This window comes from Falco punctatus (genome assembly GCF_963210335.1).
Source record: "Falco punctatus genome assembly, chromosome: 12".
Taxonomy (NCBI): Eukaryota; Metazoa; Chordata; class Aves; order Falconiformes; family Falconidae; genus Falco; species Falco punctatus.
In genome coordinates this window covers 11,159,389-11,173,888 of record NC_137592.1, presented here as the reverse complement: position 1 = coordinate 11,173,888, position 14,500 = coordinate 11,159,389, and the positions used below count along the sequence as shown (strand labels likewise).

The 14,500-nt window shown below is 41.6% G+C and overlaps 1 long non-coding RNA gene across 5 annotated transcripts in view; it reads left to right on the top strand.

The window, feature by feature from the left end:
* Positions 1–14,500, top strand: part of LOC308072295 — a 74,487-nt gene that overhangs the window by 12,545 nt on the left and 47,442 nt on the right. The window contains exons 3-4 of one of the 5 annotated variants that reach the window (XR_013931628.1): positions 4,394–5,914; positions 7,156–7,865. The exons of 2 other annotated variants lie outside the window; for them this stretch is intronic. This is a non-coding gene — a long non-coding RNA (uncharacterized lncRNA). Of the gene's footprint in view, positions 1–3,982; positions 5,915–7,155; positions 7,866–14,500 lie in introns of those variants that run through there. 2 more of the 5 variants (XR_013931629.1, XR_013931627.1) reach the window with 2 other exon arrangements.

The following is a 14,500-nucleotide window of genomic DNA, read 5'->3' as shown; positions in this document are numbered from 1 at the left end:
GCCTCAAGGGATGCTTCAGGAGCTGTGCCTTTGGTTACTTAATTTTACCTGTACAACTGGAGAGAGATGAATTTTCTCCTCTTCAGCAACAGGCTCGAAAAGCCTTGTCTGAGTCACAATTTCCAAACTATAAGAAAACTCTGAGCATAGGTTTAAGGTAACTGTTTGCTTTGAATTATATTTTAATTCTGGTTAGTTTTTGACAGTTAATTATAAGCTTGGTGTGGAAGCCTCAGCAGTGATGGCCAAGGCAAAGAGCTGCCAGCTTGACTAAAAGCTCTGGATAGGATCCAGACCCAGCTAACTTCTGTAGGCATGTGATTTAATTTCCTGAGCTTTTGTCCTCTGCCACGACTTCAGGGTGGACAGCACAAGGGTATCGCTTTGTAAAGACGTGCAGCTTGCAGGAATCCCTGCCTGGAGAAAAGTGTCTCCATTAAATGCGAAAAGCTGAGTTTTCTGTTTCTTGGTGATGAGCTGAATTAGGTAGCAAATAATTGAGGAGGAGATTAAGCAGGCGTAAAAATATCATTTACCACAATATCTTTCAGGGCCAGCTTCCAAGGAGATGACTTCTATCGTGCTGCCATTTATAACAGTGGGTCAGCTGGCTGAGCTGTCTGGATAGGTAAAAGAAATTCATCAGCTCAGTTGAAATATATAACTAGAGTATAAAGTATTTGAAGTGATCTGTTACATCTTCCTGCAAACCTTTTCCTTATGACAATGAGTAATGACCCTAAATTACTTAATGTCTCCTCTACTTACACAACTGAGGCCTGCAGTTATACTCTTTTTCATTTGGAAACTTGACACGTTTGGTTAGCCAGAACTCTAAAAGAAAGTTATATCAAATATAAGGTTGAATTATGCTATTTAGTAAAGAACTGGCCCCCAGGCACCTCATTCAGTGCCCCTCCACATTGGAGCCTTTGCTTGTACAAATCCAGATTGACTTCGTTAGACTTACACTGATTTACACAAGAATTTGAGTCCACCTGCTAATAATTGTCAACCCCTTTTGCCGGAAAATTATTCAGATAAGCCCCAGGGCAGACTGGAGGAATAGGACACAGGATGAGCATGTTGGTGGCAGGTCCCAGACGGTGGGTAGAAAAGTCAATGATTGTGAACTTGGGATGGAGTTTGGATCAGTAGAAATATACCTCTAATGCCTTGCAGTCTCACCCCTGTATACTTCACTGTGACATTAGAAAAAGCAGGATTTTTTGCAACACTGAACTGCTGGCAAGCCCACATACACAGACGAACATGACAAAAATTTCTTTAAATGCTGTGACTGGTTTTATTTGTACCAGAAAGGTACAACACTGGCTCCAGCAAACAGCACTAGAATGCACTGAAGAGGCCACGCATGGCTATCTGGAGCTGGTTTATGGTTATGTCTCTTACATATTTAATTTTAAACAAAGGGATTAGGTTTGAGACGGTAATATCTGCTTCTGGGAGTGCCACCATCACAGTAGTCCTCTGCAAGACATATGTGGGTTACGTAGGACATTTATGGGTAGAGGTAAGTCAAGGAGTCTACACAAAATCTGGTAGAAAGATGGCATTTGCTATAGGCATCCACATTTCACCACCATAGAATCAGATTCACCACTAAAATCATGCGAGCCTGTGAAAGCAAGATCTTATGGTACCAGATGATCATAATGAACACAAGAAGCAGTGCTATCACCTGTAATTTGATATAAATGCAGCACAAACTCTTACGTAGATTCTATTATAGTCTTTCCAGATTATGGGCTGTGAAATTGCTATCTTGTAAGCAATGCTGGAGAAAGTGTAACAGAGATGGAATTTAAAACAGACAATTTGGTTCTGTCCCAAAACACAGAATTGCTGATAGGAAACAATAACACTTGCTAAAAAATGCTACTCAAATGAGAACGATAGCATTTCCTCTGCAGGAAATTATCTTAGGAGTAGAAAATACTTAAGTAGTAAATGACAAAACCCAAAAGCCTGTAAAAATGTTGTTTCTGTCAGGGAAACATTCCATAATCAAGACAGACAGCATTCCCATAGTCACTAATGAACCAGCGTAGTGTGTGCACATCTAATGAAGGTGCAGACCTAAATTTGCTCTTTTGGAAACCAAAATTGTGACAAAAGAAGTTGCATGGTGTTTCTTTTTGCCCATTTCTTGACTCTTTTTCTCTGAAGTCTCAGTCCTTTCACATCCAAAATGGACCCTGCTAGCCTCAAATGTGGTTAATTAATTCTGCCACCTAAACAGTAACTGTAACAGGCAGAAAAAGCACTGAAGATACCCCATTCAACTGTTGCCGTCCCTAAAAACCCTTAAAAACCATGAGTCATGCTCTTTTCCTCTCCCAGCAATATGATGATTAAATAATAATAGTCATGCTTTAGGGATTTCTTTTTATTTGCCTTCTGGTTCCCTACCTTGGAGTCACTTCACACAAGAAAGTTTTTTTCTCCATAACCACAAAAGTTAAAAACTTTCTTTAAAATTGAAAAGGAGGATCTACAGTAAGATCCTGATTCCAGGAACTGGGACTGTGAGAACTACCCTGAAGCTGTGAAATCACAATAAAACCATAAGAGCTGGCAACAGTGCAATTCCTCCGTGAGGGTGTTTTAATTTTATTGTTAATTTCCTCACTGTAGGGCTCAGAGCATGGAAGAGGGGACAGTGGAAAGGGATTTCCTCTTCTCAGGGCTGGGAAAGGTGCCTCATAGATCCTGTCCCTGCCCTCTGATTCCTGTGTTTGTGGATGACAAGAGCTGCTCCCTGGGAACCTCTCGCCCAAGGGGGGTGGAGGTGAAGAGCGTCAGGAGGTGGAAGGGGGAGCGATGCTTTAAAATGCGGGGGGAAGTGAGCCTCAGGTTTCATACCCCTGGAGGAGGGAGGCAAGAGGAGACAGGCAATCAAAGTGAATCCCCTGTGACTTGGCCAACCCAGGGAGCAGCCGAGGTCCCACACCAGCTTTGTGCTTCAGAGTTACACAGAAACCCTCAGCCGTGGTCTAACACCACTTGGAGAAGAAAAGCCTCTTCTGCTGGCAGGTCATGTGGTCCAGCAGGCTCGTTCAGTAAGAGTGGTGTCTAAATTAAGTACTCAGGAAGACGCTTTCTTTCTCCTCTTGAGAGAATGAGAAGTCCAATTCAGCTTCTCTGGAGTAATTGCTAAAACTGAGATTTATCTATAAAAGATATGACCTAACCTTTGTTTGCTTTTTTTTTTTTTTTTTTTTTTTTTTTTTTTTTTAACAGAGTGGCAAGGCTGAGTTCATACATTTTTATAATTTCTGGATTTTCTTTTCTTAGCCAGAACAGTTTAACAATAACTCAGCACCACCAACCAGTACTAATGTTGTAATTGTAGAGGTAGTTTTAATGTGTAATAGGTGAACAAATATAGCCACTTGCAACTTCACTCCCTACCCCCCTAGTATTTCTCCCTAGACGGACTTATCTGATAATCTTATTTGCATTGAATGGTAAAGTTGTTGTCAAGCTGTTGTCAGATCTCAGTAGACAGGACAGACTTTATGTTCTTCAAAGCTATTTAAATTCTTTTGGCTGGAAATTTTGATCATACCCAGTGACTTCAAAAATTATACATAAATATTTTCTACGTTAATTTTGCCCTGCAAAAATCTGGATGTTTATCTTTAAACACCATTTTTTGCAGGATGGGTTTTTTTTTCCATAATATTTTAACCAAGCAGAACCTTGAATTCCTTTTTAGCACCGAGGCAAAAGTAAGAAAAAGGAAAAATAGAGTACACATTTTTTGATGGCAGTGTGACTTTTTAGTGACAATACAGGGAATAAAAAAACTATAGAAAGAAATAAAAAATGAAACTGAAAAGAAGTAGTCTGCTAGCCTAAACCTCTGTCTAGATTGGACACCAGTGGATTTGGGAGTGAAAAATAAATTCACCTAAAGTGGTAGTTTCAGGAGACTATAAATTTTTTGTGATTTCAGGGTCTAGTTTTACCCTTTCTGGGATGGGAGCTGGCACGTGGAAGAAGAAGAAAAGGATGAGAGAGAGGTCTTCTTCTGTTTGGACATTTTCCAAAGGAATAGTTTAAACCTTTTTCATTTCAAAATGGCATTTTATTTTTAAAGTCAAGTATTTTAATATCATGTTTTAAGGACTGAAGTGATCACAAAGTGAAACATTGTATGGTTCAGGTGAAGGGGTTCCATTTTTACATCAGCTTTTCTGAACTTTTTTTTTTTTTTTAAGTAAAACAGTGGGGAGAGGGTGAGGATTTCATCAACCAGCCAAAAGTTCTGTTGCTTGCTTACATCTAACCTTAGGTCAATAAAAGGGTTTTCATTAATTTTTTTGATATCACAGTCCTATGTAAATTTGTTTATGCTCTGTTCTAGGGGTAAGGGACATGACAGTAGGCTGTTTGCTCAAGGGCCTGTCATCTGTTCCTGGCTGCCTGGAAAGCAGGGTGGGAACGCCACTGCCTCACCACCTACCCCCCTAATATAAGGTGCATCTTTTGCCAGACTTCTGTAAAACCCCAGAGATTCACTCCTTCCCAGATCCAGTCATTGCGCTGTTCCATCTCCAGTATTTTCAAAACTTCCAAACTGAGCGAAAACATACTGAATTTCCCAATTAAAAAAAAAAAAAAAAAAATCACTTAAGGTGAGATCATACAGTCCAGGGAACCACTCCAACATTTTACTTCCATCTATTCCCTGAAGACCAGGGACAGCTGCAGGATGTGAAATGGTTTGGGCTTTCGAGGAATGGACACCTGCTCTTGATGTACTATGATGCCGGGGAGCAGCTGGCAACGCAATCGCCACGAATGGTTTTGTAAGGCACTCCTGTGTGGCTGGTTCATGATCCTAATTCTCTAGGTCAGCATCAAGGAGGAAGAGTGGCTTCTCTCCACTGCCGCCAGGCTGTCATCACGTTATAACTTAAATGGTGGAAGGAGGTCAACAGCTAATAAATCTTGTGAGCAGACTCACCACTTTCCAACTGCAGTCCCTTTAGAGATTGTTGTTGCCTTTTTCCCTTTTCTTCTTTTACCCCCAGTGAACCTGTACATCTTCAGAAGTATTTGGCTTTTCCTGGCCTCTGACAAATGGAAAATGCTAGGCTTTGAATAGGAAGCTTCTGCTGTTGCCTGTTAGTCTTTGAAATAACCAGAGGAAATACATTGCCAGATTTTTCTTTTTTCTTAAGAGCTCTGAGATAAAGGTTCAGATTAAAGACAGGACTGTACAATTACATGAACTTTTCAAAGGGCATTTTTTCTCAGTAGCTTTGATTAAATTATTGAAAGGTTATTACATTAAGAAAATGGTGCCATTTAGCTGTCCTCCCTGCTTTAGAGCTAGTTGTGAAAGAGCTGCATTACAGTCTGTTATAGTATTGATGGATATGCTCATAGTGTCAGGTTCACCAGTAACTCTGCTAAGACTCAGCAGAAAAGCAGCCCAGAGCCCATCACTTTTTTCATTCTTCTCTTGTGCAAAAAAACGATCAGGAAAGGGCAAATGAGAGGTTGCATGGCAGATAATTAGCACAAAGGTATTTCTGAAATCTGAATCCTGAGTTGTTTGTATCCTGAAGTATTTCATAGTAATGGGTTATATTTTATACTCGCTTGGATTTCATGCTGTCTTGCTTGCCTATTCCCACTTCACTTTGCCGTTTGTACTGCAGAGGCACTGTTAGGCTAGGCTGTTTCTTGTTCCAGAACAAAAGCAGAGACCCTGAGACAGCCAGATTGACTGGTGACAGCCCAAGGAACCACTGTTTTCCCCAGAAACATATGTAGCTGAGAGACATCCATCTACTATAGATACAGTACTGCTGCCTTCCAGAGTGGTGACAGAACAGGATGAGACATCTGCACTTGAGACAAGCCCCACAAAAAACAGGTATCTTAGTGGCTGGATACAAGACTGCTGCATCTGCTAGGGCGATGCCTTGTACTACACACAAAAACTGAAGGCTGACTTAAGAAGCCATGCTCTTTGTTGAATAGGAGATGTTCTGAGTGTACACTGTTAATTGCAGTTCTCTAAACCCCATATTTTCCTGTATTTCCCATTATTTCTGGAGCCTCCGTGATTTGCCGTAGCTTGAAAATCGGTACAAGTATGATTGCTTTCCTAATAAACATCTTTCTGAGCCAAAAGTAAAAATGTCTCAAAAGCAGCTTCAGGTGGCCTCATGCAGCAGCCGTAGGTGGCATGTTGCAGGCTGAGGTCGGCGGGGAGAGGGGAGCATGGTACCCTGTGTCGGTCACCCCAGCACAACTGAACCCCAAAAGAACTGCATCTCTGATAACAGCAGATTAACAGAGACAGTGCAGAAGCTCTTGTAGTTTAATGTTATGTCTACAAAAAAAATAAAATAAAGCAGGAGAAAGTTAACATTTAGTTCGTTCGCTTCTCTAATGAAAACAAAACATTCTCTTCTCAGTCCCATGCCACATAATTTTTTGGTCCCTTTCTTAAAAATACATAAACATTAGAAAGCACTTAAGTACAGCTCTCTTCTTGAATATTTTTTGAGGACTCCTATAGTTTATCATCATAGGGGAAAAAAAAAATGCCTGTCTGTGGGGCCCAGTCAAAGCTCTCCCACCAAGACCCTCAAAGACAAACCCATTAGTGTTTTATACTATGTAGTAACAGGAACAGCTCTCAGGGCACTCACAGAATTTCAGGTGTTAAAAGGGTTGATAAATGTCTGTAGATACTGAAAGTCAGGAGCTGCAGAGATGTCACTGTTTCGTGTCGTGCTAGCAGGGCACTATCAGGGCAAGCTGGCCACTGGTGCCCAAGATGTGCGGATTTAGCTGTCTCAAGGGTAACCTCTGCCTAGGCAGACTTGTCCACTGTGGCTTCAGCTGTGGAGAAGAGCTGATCAAAATAATATGGGAAAGTAAATGCACCTTTATGCAGAATAGATACTCCTCATCCTGTTCCAGCATTTGCTAGGGAAACACGAGTTATTGCAAGAGAACAGCAAAACTGTGCTGCACTCCCAGACAGAGTGGGGAGGTTTTAAGCCTATGTGTCTCCTTTCTGTGGGTTCTCTCTTCCTCAATAAAACACCCAGAGGTGGAAACCTCCTAGTTTCTTAGTCATTGGTATTTGACTCTCTTCCACAGGACCATGGAAGGCACAAGCAGCAAAAATGAGGGAGCTACACCAGGAACACCTTCAGCATCTGCACTGGGCACCCTCATCCAGTGGCCATCAGCTGAAATGTGGTAATTGAAAGGGGAAAAGGAGATGCTTGGCCAAGAGTTTGACAGAGGAGGGACAAAGGACCTCTGAGGGCCATGGAGAGGGGCAGTTCCAGTTCATAGTGTAAGTTGTGAAGGCAGTCTTTCACACCAAGGTACAACATTGATCATGCTGTATCTGAAGATCACTGAGACCTATTGATGTCCTCAGAGACCAGTTCATCCCTCCCTTATCCCAGGCTTTTTCCCAAACTTCTGCTGTTCAAAGTTACAGGGTTATTGAAACATCCTGCTGCCACAAAGCTCAAGGGGATGCTGTAGGGCCAAGGCAGGAAAGTCCCCGCAGCGGCTGGCATATGGGAGAGAAGAGAGTGTAGGGAGACCAGTGTGAGCAGTCTCTAATCTAAAGTATGCCTTACCACTCCAAGTTTCAGCAATTTGTCTGTACTAAAGGTAATGAAGTTGTGTTGGCATGCTGTACTAAAGGGCTGAATCCAGCACCCATTCAGTGGGTGACAGATTACAATTTTATTGTAAAATAAATAAAAAAATATTGTAAAAATAAAAAATTACCAATTCCCTTGCTAAAAAGCCATGTGGGGAAAACAGGTAATGTTTTTGTCTTTGAGGTATACCTTCTGTTTCTTATGTTCTTCTTTGATGGAACTTCAATGACAAATTTAAATATTAGGAAATGTTATGTTAACCTTGTCCACATATCCTGTACAGTCTGGATTGTGTATAATACCTTGCTTAAATTTTTGGCAAATCCACTCCTGGTTTACAAACACCTAGCTCCTAGCGGAAATCTGCTGTAGCTTGGAGAAGATAATGAAAGAAGCCACGACTGTGACTTCAGATGCTGTAGGCAGAACCCGGTGCAATGACTGCCTCAGGATATTGCAGAAGAACAAGCAACAACAACAGCAACTGTCAATACTGTCAGCCTCAGGGACTCCAAAATGAGTGTCTGCTGCTTAAACAGGATAGTCATTGGTTTAGGACAAGGATTAGCTAAGTTCTCTGGAGAAGACAAGACTGGCTTCAGATGTTTCCAATCAGCATGACAATTTCAGGCTTTGTGCTCATCTCAACCTCATTGCTTTCAGCATCCCTGGGCCGCAGCAATACTGTAGCCTTTCCCTGACTCCAGCGTGTTGTTCGCATAAGCCCCTGCTTAAACCTCATGTTAGACCTATGAGAATATACCTGGTGCACCTCTGGATTCATAAGCATGACCACAGTTATAGAGCTGAATGCACAAATGGTCCTTTTACTTGCATACCATGAAGGCATAGGCTAAAGCCAGGTAACACTGCGACGTACGGGCATGAGGCTCTCAGAAATTATCTCAGCGCTCTTGGATATTCTGCGCTTTTAAGTTACTGTGACCAAATACTTAAAATAAATACAAAATGTGTCCATTAAATACCAATTGACTGCAGAAGCAATTGAAAGCGTCCACAGTACCCTTCTCTTCTGCCACGTGCTGTGTAAAATGTTTCTGTGTCACGGTTCAGACCCCAGAGGGATGTGATGTATATGACAAGTAGCTCATTGTGAACAACGGGTCAGGTAGAGTTGAGAGCTCTGAATCCATTACCTTTCAGGGTCACTGAGCTGCAGGTTGTAAGGAAAACACCTTGCACATCATACCGCTGGAATAATAATAGGAATGAACAGAGGTGGAAAAGGTATACACAAAACAAACAGATACAGTATGCAAGTATTAAACCTCTTGCTGAACAGGAAAAACAGAACAATATCAAAGCCACACTCTGGAAGTTCTTTTACTACTAAAGGCAAATGACTCTTTGAATCACTGCTGGCAGAGGCAGCAGAGGAAAACCTGTAGGTAGGAGGAACAAAGAACCACAACCAAAAATAGAAGAATCCATATTTCCTTTGATTTATGTGCTTTATGAAGCACAGAGGACACTGCACTCTCTCCAGGACCATCACTCACATTTCCTAATTCTCACCTCATGCTACAGGCCAAGGAACAGTCAGTCAAGCCCAAGCAGGGGAAAATGGTAACCAGAACACATCAGCTGTGAAAATCTTTAGCCATGAGTAGGCAGGTGCATGGTTTGCAACCAAGGAGTGTTGTTGCCTTGATAAGCAGTGTTATTCTGTGCAGAGTCACCAACAGAGTGCATTTATTGGGTTGAGGCAGTGCTTAATACATGCCATCAATACCATTTAGGCAGTGGACAGCGCTCTAGCAGCTGCTGTTCTGTATTTTCCTGCCAGAAACATAGTACCGAGAAGGTAGCTAGTCATCTCCACTCCTGTGCTGTCAATGAAGGTCTCAGAGTTTTTTAACTGATTAGGTTTCAGTTCCCCATGCCTAATTTTAGGCACCGAAATAACATGCCTAACAGTCCCCCCATATATTCAGAGGCTCTGAGTCCATTTCTGAGATGCCTCAAAATTTAATGACCTCTGCCAGTATCTATCCCTCCCTGCTGCTTATAGAAGGCTAGTGCAAATAGGGTCCCAGTGTAAAAACTTCTAGATCCCTTACAGTAAACTTCCTGTTCTGTTCTACTTCAGGATATCACTGTGTCAAAGGTTTCTGTGATACCATGCTCCTGTTCTTATTTGCTTACTCTTAAAAGAGCAGCTCCTCTGTCTGGGGTCCTTCACCCTCAAGGATAATAGAAAAGTTGTAGTTGCACCTTGGAATTAAAGAAGACATCTCCTCCTACTAACTGCTTTCAGTAAGTGATTAGGAAAAGTTTTCTTCTTAGTATCAAAGGATTAATACATGGGGCATTGTAGAGGAATGAAGGCAGTGGGTTGGTTAGCATTGGGAACATGCAGCTGTGGCCTTGCCTCAGAGGCAGCGGGTTGATTGACATGGACGATGTGCAGCTGTAGCTCGTCCCACAAAGTGGTTAAATAACTCTGAGGAGTGGGTGAGAGAAGGTGCTGGTTGGGGGAGGAGCAGCATGGTCTGGTCTCTGGAGGAAGGAGAAACAGTGTGGCCAGTAGAATCTGACTGATGGTAAAAGCCTTGTTGCAGCCTGATATCCTTGCTTGTGCTGCAACAATTGGTGCCCTGTGTGAGGCTGACTGAGTTGGGCTTTGACTACAACAACTGGTGCCCAATGTAGCTGAGCCAAGCGGCAGAACCTGCGACCCATAACAGATGCTGTGAGAGGTGAGCAATTGCAATATTTGTTGTCCATCTTAACTCAAATTGCAGCTGCGCATCAGGCACTGAACTGGCTTTAGCTGAAGACCACACATGTGAAATCCATGGCTAAAATCAAGCAATTATTAACACCATGAACCTTTACATCTCACAACACTTTCATAGGTGATCAAGTTATTCTACAAACAGGCAAAACATAACAAACACACTTGAGACCACACTTAGACACACTTGAGCCTTCTTTCCATGATTACATACTCCATTTTCTGACACTAAATGCTCACCACTTCAGAGAGGTACTGCAGTGCTTTTCTGCTCTATCCTTTTCTTAAGTTCTTACACCCCTCTCTTTCACTAGTCGCAGCACGTGTCATCTTAACCTGTACTTTGTCATGCTTGCTGATGCTTTTCTCTCCTGGGCAAAACAGGGGATGCCAATCTGCCCCCCTGTACTCTGCTGCCTGCTCTTCAGGTGGTGCCAGCCATGGCTGAGCGTGGGCAGAGCGGCAGGGGGTGTGAGTGCCGGGGGTCGGCAAGACAGCCCACCTCTCCCCTGTGCTGCGGGACGTTGCCTTTGTGCATCAGACACCCGATGGCTGTCTCCCAGCATCAGCCTCCAGCTGAAACACAGACACCCCGGCGGACACTCTGTGAGAGCTGAATTAACTCCTGATCTCTGCAAAAAAAAAGATGATACCGCTAAAAACAAACAAAAGCAAAGCACAGTCCTGTAATCCAAACCAGCTTCTACTAACATCTGTCTGCAGCAGTTCAGGAGCTTGTGACTTGTGACATGGGAGCAGCAAGGAGAGTAACTTGGCACCAAGGGCAGTGCAGCTCCCCTAGAGTATCTGGTTGACAGGGAAGCAAGTAGAAGAGATATCAGACAATCCTCAAATTAATGGTAAGGAGTCAAACTAGACCGTTTTTGGTTAGTTTTTTTTTTTTTTTTTTTTTTTTTATTGGCTGTGGTTTATATTTAGGGTTCTGTGTATGTTGCCACTGACTGTCCACAAGTGATTGTCACTGCTCATCAAAAGAACCTTTGATCAGTGATGCCTGCTTGCTATGATTATCGCCATTCAGAAACATACAGCTACATTTTGACAAAATACAGATAATGTAACAGCTTGGCCTTGCTATTTTCCAGGGAACCCAAGATGTTCTTCCACCAAGTTTGCTGTGACACAGTAAAAACATCTCGATTTAGTCTAAGTGGCCTCATCTCACAGGCCAAAGGCAGTGTTCTTCCATGGTTGGAGGCACACCATCAGACGATCTTTTGCAAGATATTATGTATATCAATGATATTATGTATAATACAAAGAAAAAACTTAAATGCGTGCTTTTTCTAGTATGATTTATTTTCATTTGGAAAGTACTGAAATATTCCCCTTGCAATATTCTGAGAGCACATGCAGTGCAATTAATATGGTAGCTATGCCTCCGAACAGGGAAGAAAATACTTGTTTTATAGAAGTGTGAATATGTTTTGAGCAAGGTAAAATTATATCTGTATATTTTGGGGGGAATTCAATACTAATCCCATCTGGACCTGATGTTTTACTGAAATGAGATCATCAATTACTGTCTGTGTTTCCTCATGAGGTAATGTTTTATTTAAATTGTTCCTGATTTCTTCTGACAGTTTAGGCAAAGGTAATTTTCATAAAAAGGACTTTTACTGCTTTCAGCTTTTTGCCTCAATATATAATTCCTAATAGAATTTTTGAGGCACTGGTGATTCTCTAATTTTATCTCTCTCTGATGTGTATGCATGCATAACACAGCCCCTGAAACCTTTACTTTCTTGAGTTGTGATTAAGTGTGATATTAGTCATCTAGATTACAGCAAATTCAAGAAGTAGTCTTAGATATATCTATATATCTATGTATATCTCTGCATGAATTCCTCCTTCACTTCTTTGCTAAGAAAAAAAATCACTGTTTTGTTTCCCAACTGTAAAAATAAAGGATAGGTCTATCAGTTACCATCATCGATCTCCTTAAAGCGTGGCTTGCTTCTAAACTAAGTTGGACATCCCCTAGCTGTCACTTTCTCTGCTACCTAACCTTGTATAGCATCCACAGAACTTGTGGTACCTCCCCAGAAGCGTGTTCATACCAAAGCTTGAAGAGGCGAAGTCCAAGAGGAAAGGTCTTTGTGCTGGAATTACTATTATTGTTATCACAGACTTTGTTTCCAAGTGAGAACAGGTGATTGAAATGCAGTAATTTCTATGCTGAAAGCAAAATAGGAGGTGTAGAACAAGTGGAGTTACATATTATTTTTGTCAGCAACAAAATATCACTTCAACAATAAATTTTACTGCAGAGTGAGTAAAAGAAACCCACAAGTGAATGCAAGAAACTGCCTTCCAATAGCTTGTGTTCCAGAAAAGGCCAGAATTCAGAGCTTATTAAACGTGTACTTATGTACTTGGTTACACAGCAGGAAAACATTATCCTAATATACTGCAGCATAACTGAAGAAACTTTCACTGAAATGATGGGAACTAAGGACAAATGAGACGATCGTATGAATAAAAAAAGATGTAAGCCAGAAGGCAATCTGGTGGTATCATCTGTAAACTTCCCTCTGGCTACAGATGTATGGGGGAGGTCTCTCTGGGTTTGCTGAAGCATTACTGGGCTGTGAGGCCCCCACCTCACCCCAGGTGTCACTCAGTCGATTCCAGGTTCAGACCATACCGTGACATCTGTTCTGGGAGATGAGCATGTTGCTCAGGTCAAATGGTGAGTCCCTGCTAGCCCATGGTGACTTCTGTATTCAGCACCACCAACTCTGGTGTCCTGCAGCACCGCAGGTGTCATGCTTGGAACACTACAGAAGTGTTTGGAGTGTTGTGGTGTGGAATCAGTGCCACTCCATACACTTTTTGCCCATACACGCTATTTGCCCATGATGCCAAATAACCTCAAGTTCAGCATAATGTACGAGGCCTTATGACTATGTTTCAGACCTGCTTAACTCTATCAAACGGTAGTAGACATAGCTGGTGTTGAACATGATGAATGTGATCCTCCATAGTGCCCCCCTTATCATCTGTTCCACTCACTCTGAAAGGCTGAGAAGGTTCCACTCAGCCCATTGCAGGACAGGTTAGGAAATGAGGCATAAAGTGAGCAATAAGGCCTTATCCCTTAAAACCCATCATTATGCCTAAAGTTACAGGAAATGTTTCCTGGTTAGACATCTTCTGCATCTCCTACTCTTGTTTTCTAATTTCAGTATAAGATAAAATTTGGAATTAATTGTAACTAATATGGATATTGATGTTTTTGTGACACATTGAATTACACCATACCAAGTCTCTGTCACTGAAACTGTCTCACTGTCTTCTTACATTTGCTTTGGCAACCAAACCAACGTCTACTTTGTTTGTGAAGTACACAAGCAAAGATTTATAAACATGATAAGCACATTTAAATATTCACAGATGTCAGAAGGCATTGAAACTAGTTCCCATGCTAGCTCAGCATATCAAATATGTTTAAATACCCACAGATGTCAGTGTGTTGCAACAAGTTCTCATGCCATATCAGCAAACAAAATTTAAACAGTTGCTTTGCAATGGATGTTTCAGTACAATTAGTGTCTCTGTCATGTTTTCAATAACACTTTTCAAGCAGGAAACCTGCCATACACAAGCTCCTTTATCAATTCCCTACTTGCTTCTGTCTTAGTTGCTCCGTTACAACTGTATTTCCTTTTCAGAAATGCTGGGGACAAAATAGATATTGACTTATTAAGGGAGGTTTCTACATCAACTCCATTCTTCCAGTGATAATTTGCTTGTCATTACTGTTACATAATATTTATTTGACAAATTTAATCAATTTGCCAGTAAAGCAATTACCTCAGGGGCTTTACTTGAATAGCGCCCAACTGAGATAGACATGGTTTTAGCAAGCTAAATTGAAGAGGCCAGAAACATATGCTGACTTATAAACAATGGGGGACTTACTTTGGAAATAGAGATCTAGATCGTTCTGACAGCCCATAGCCAGCATATACAAAGGAAGAAATTCAGTATCTTTCAGTACACAGATATCTGAATGCAGCCAGTAAGATGTCGTATGTGA